This window comes from Martes martes (genome assembly GCF_963455335.1).
Source record: "Martes martes genome assembly, chromosome: 2".
Taxonomy (NCBI): domain Eukaryota; kingdom Metazoa; phylum Chordata; class Mammalia; order Carnivora; family Mustelidae; genus Martes; species Martes martes.
The window spans coordinates 98217366-98222453 of NC_137889.1; the positions used below are offsets into that span (position 1 = coordinate 98217366).

Genomic DNA, 5088 nt, shown 5'->3' on the forward strand with positions numbered 1-5088 from the left:
TCTTTCTATATTTCTTTTGTATCTGCTCTGTCCTCGGCACAGTGATCAGCACTAGAAATGCATCTGACTGACTCATACTAAAAAGCCATAAAAGGAAAAATGCCCATTAATGACTCAGAATGAGAACATCCATAGTGACGGTAAAGAGGGCCTCCTAAGTTAAATGTGAGAAAGTTAGTAATGCCTGATTAACCGCTCCTCACATTCTCACCAAAACACAGCACAAAATAAAAGGCAGTATGGAAAGATTTAAAAGCACTGGAACTATTTTTTTATTTGTCAAATATCAATAGAATGTCCACCAACCAAAATGCTGATGAAGCCTTGAGGCAAAACAGCAGGTGCACACAAAGGAAAAAACAGGATACTCAGCAGTATTGCAATCACTCACTCCCCACAGACCTGGACTTTTTTGTAACCAGAGGGAAATAAGTCACACCCTTATAATACTGGACCTAGTTTATAGAACATTCAAAGCTGTTTAAACCCATCTGCCGGTCACATACCTCTTTTTATGCAATAATTCTTTCCCACTTCAATTTCTAGAAATGTGTTGTATTTGAAGGAGGAAAAAGATGTGTGTTAGTGCTTTATGTCTGGCAATAGCTGTCAGGAGCTTCACCCTGCCAAGGCATAGGAACAATATAATCTGGCCATTGTAGCTTACCATTTATTATCCTGAGAAAAGATGCTCTCTAAAGTCTTTCCATTTGTTCAGAAATAGGTAATTTCTGGTACAAAATTAGCAATTTTTTCTGCTGCTTTTTGAAATTCTGTAAACATTGAAACAAGGAAGATAACAAAATAAAATCTTGAGAACATTTTAGGTCAAAATATTAATCGTTGCTTTTCTTTTTCATCTTAGTATTTTCTTCATTTGCCAAATGTTTTAAAATAAACTTGTACTATTCTTCCAGTCTTAAAAGACTAATTCTCCAAAATAACTCTGTGAAACAATTTAAACTAGGTCAGTCTTATGCTTTCAACAGATACTAGGACAGCTGGGATCTTGCTCTATTGGATTGGATTCAAAGATGATGTAGAATTTTGTGTTCTACACAGGAATTGCCATGAGTCAACAGACTATGTGACCTTGCTCAGACTTTAACTAGATAGGCTGGCTATATGAAGTGCTTGAAGTATCTGCCTCTGAGGAAACAGAGTGAAACAGGAATTGAACCAAATGATTGACCAGAACATAGTAACTATTAGAGTAATTCTCAAGAAGGTGAGAGTTAACACAGTTCACAAAAATCTCATCTCTACCCAGAAAAATAGGAAATAGAAATTTCTTGGTAATGGTACCATTGATATGATATCCTTTGAAAATTTTAATTTCAAAAAAAAATTTTTTTTTGAGAGGAAGGGGGGGGGCAGAAGGAGAAGGAGAGAGAGAATCTTAAGCAGGCTCCATACCCAGCACAGAGCCTGAAGCAGGGCTCAATCTCTCAACCCTGAGAGCATGACCTGAGCTGAAGTCAGGAGTCGGACGCTTAACTGACTGAGCCACCCAGGTACCCTTAACTTCAAATTTTAATTCAAGGTTTATATGAAATAGGAAAAGTAAATGCAGGTATTTAGGTGGCTTGGTACAAGGGTCAAATGATTTTATATTTAAGTCTTACAAGCAACAACAGAAGAGGAAAAGCTAGTATCACACACAATAATTATAATACTAGCAACTACAACCACAATAAGTGAGAATGCTAATACAAAAGTTTGGATGAATAGTTTTAAAAGACTTCATTTTATTTATGTTTCATAATTGTCCCAGCACATTGCCTTTGGCAATATTATAAATAGTTTAAGAGCATGCACCTTTTCTATTGCTGCCTTATTAATTGACATTTCATGGAGTTCACTTGTAATTGGCAAAATTCCCTGTCTTCTTATCACCTTCCTCAGACACATCCTTTTCTTTCTGTTGGGGCTAAACTACTTCACTCCCTATAAATCTTGAAGTACTCCATTCTTGGAAATTTAAAACCCAGCCCATATTCTGAAAGTGTGTTGAAGCAAGGCCTTAACATGGGCAGGGCGGGGTGGGGGGAGGCAAAAAATTTAGAGTTTGGCTATGTTCAGTGCGTCTGCCAACGGATTGCGTCCCTTACCTGGAAAGAAAAAAGATATAACCAAAGTCTATATTAATTTGTTCCCAGAGACTGAACAAAATCACTGAACTTTGCAAAAACCTATTGTTTTGTAAGACTTACTGACACCTGGTGGCTAAATCTCAACAGATTTCACAGTAACCGGTGATGAGCTGTTTCTGCAGGAAAACGCTGAGAATTTGCAACACCCTTGACACTGAGGGAGCACTAAATACTTAACTCCAGTCTAAACAGAGTAAGAAATTCAGAATCAAAGCAAACTTGCAACTTACCCATGTTCAAAGACACTCATGGGTATTCATTTTTAAGTTTTTACCCCTGTTTTCAAAAACTCAATTCATCTATTCTAAGTTACTATGTGAAGAAAATCTTCTGAGGCATTGGAGGTCCAAACACAATTTCCAAGAGCTATTTCTGATATTAAATAGATTTTGGTCAATTTTGTTCTACATACAAATGCACTAATAGAAGTAGCAACATTTAAAAAACATTTTAATATTGTGTATTAGGCCCATTTTGTACTCATTATTTTTTTCGCAGATAACAAGTCACATAAAAATCATATCAATTCATAGCTCACAGAAAGTCTGCACATAGAATTTCTGAGAGACTCAGGCCTTCTCATGGTTATGATTTTAATACAGTGGTTCTCGAACTTTAGAGTGCTGAAAAAAATTATTTTATTCTTATTGTTTAAACACACATTGATAGGACACACCCCTAGAATTTCTGGTTCAGATTCAGTAAACCATGGGTAGAGATGAGGAATGTGTAATTTTATTCTGTTCTCAGACTCGTGTTTAGAAATCCCACTGGAATCCATCTCTCATCCTTCAATTTCTTCTGGTCCTCCTTCTATTCTCAGTATCCTGATTGCCTCTGTAATCCCCCACCTCCATATCTGTCTCCCACCCAGCATATATTTCTGCTTCTTGTAATAATATCACCCTGGTTTGTCTCGGTGAACAGCTGCTGCACCCACACACATGAGCCAGTGTAATTAAGAAAAGCCTGACCCTATGCCTATTTGAGGGTTGAGGGTTGGGTGTGAACGCCAGGCCTGAATAAGCAGGGTTTCTTGTTCCCAGACCACAGTGATCGGTTCAAGAATGGGTAGATGGTCTGCATTTAAAAGGAGACTTTTATTATGGGAATTGATTGAGGAAAGAATCACTTAGCTCATAGAATATAAGCTCAGAGATGCTGTTGGCCATATATATTAGTCTGTATGAAAGGTACAATCACACACATAAAAACAGCTTAGAGATGACAAAACATAGCTTTGTCTGCAGTCATTGTTTAAGCCCCTGGATTCTTGTATCTGAAACTAGACAAGACACTAAGTTTTCCTGTTTCATATATTCATAAATTCCCTTTGTTTTGTTTCTGTTATTTACAACAACAGATTCTGTAATTCTAGTTCCCTGACATATGAGCTACTTCACCTGTAAGCTCCTGTGCTTTTCCTCCCACATTTTCTGGACTTAACAGCATGAGTTAAAACTGACTTCCTTAGGGGCGCCTGGGTGGCTCAGTGGGTTATGCCTCTACCTTCGGCTGAGGTCATGATCTCGGGGTCCTGAGATTGAGCCCCGCATCGGGCTCTCTGCTTGGCAGGGAGCCAGTTTCCCCCTCTCTCTGCCTGCCTCTCTGCCTACTTGTGATCTCTCTTTCTCTGGCAAATAAATAAATAAAATCTTAAAAAAAAAAAAAAAAAGCTGACTTCCTTAGACTTTTTTTACCCTCACTGTCAAATCTGAAGGGAAAACCCAATGAGAGGTTTGGGGACGTGGCAGGGGCAGACCTGCTCTAGAGGTCTCAGCACATTATACAGGACTTAGGGGGCTGAGGTGAGGGAAGGTTGGGTAGAACTGCATTACACCTCAGCCCTCCAACTCTAATGGGCTCCCACCTCTTCTGGCACCACCAGCAGGATTCACAGTTCTTTCCTGAGTGATGTTTTAGAAGTTTCCTAAACTTGCTCTCTCCTCGAATCTATCCGGGTATATTCACTTGGGAGTCCAGGTTGTTGTAGGCACTTCCCACCCCTCACACACCGATCCAGTCCTGTCTTCTGAGAGGTGACTTCAGTGGACCCCAGCACAGGCTGGAGGGCAGATTCACGCGGCTCCCATGATGTTAGTGAGATCCATGGCACTGACCTCCTGGGGCTTGTCTCGCTACACAGCTTCATAGCCTTTGGTCTAAAGTGCTGCCATAATGATGTTCACGTGGTAGTTCCCATTTCCTCTCATGTTCTTCTTGGGGGGAAGGGGGTTCACCATGATGTTTGGAGACACCCTCCAGAAAATCTCTTGCAGCACTTCTGGGGTGAAGACCTTGCTTTCCTGGAAGATGTCATTGAAGGCAAGCAGGGCACACAGCTCCTTGCTGTTTCTCATGGTCAAGTTTGTGAGGGGTGATGCCTGGGGCAGCTCCAAAGATTCAGATTTGGCCTTGTCTCCTTTCCGTGGCACCCAACTCATGTTTTCCTTTGAAGTTCCAGAGAGGGCTAAAAACACCTACCCTTCCCTCCAGGGGAAGAATATAAGTGTCTCAGTTCCTTCAGGATTCCTGAGATTCACCTTATTTTCTGGCGTCCATGATTTATGCTTTGTCATGGGGCAAAAAGCCTGGAATCGAAAGGACAAAAAAAAAAATTCCATCTCTTCTCTTTTAACAGAAAGACCACGTTCAGATTAGAGTATTTTGCCACCACTGTCAAAGCAGAATTTTTAAAAAGGAAAAAAAAAAAGTAGAAAGTCTAAGACCTTTTTTCTCTTCTCCCACTTTCCCTTTTAGAAAACTAAGTTTTCTTGCTGTATTTTCCTCTCTGCAAATGCCAACCAGGCCTCAGTGCGGGAGGATGGAACGGAATTGGTCGCATGGCTCCTTTTATGCTATTTCTTTCAAATCGTAATGCCACAGACTCAGGAGACAAGGCTTAGGTGGTGGAGAAAACGCAAAACTGGAGCAG

At 40.2% G+C, this 5088-nt stretch overlaps 1 pseudogene across 1 annotated transcript; it reads right to left on the reverse strand.

Moving 5' to 3' along the window:
- Positions 1–3987: 3987 nt before the first annotated feature.
- LOC308339195 (josephin-1-like) lies at positions 3988–4597 on the reverse strand (annotated as a pseudogene). The gene has a single exon. The product of its transcript is annotated as a josephin-1-like (transcript).
- Positions 4598–5088: the final 491 nt, after the last annotated feature.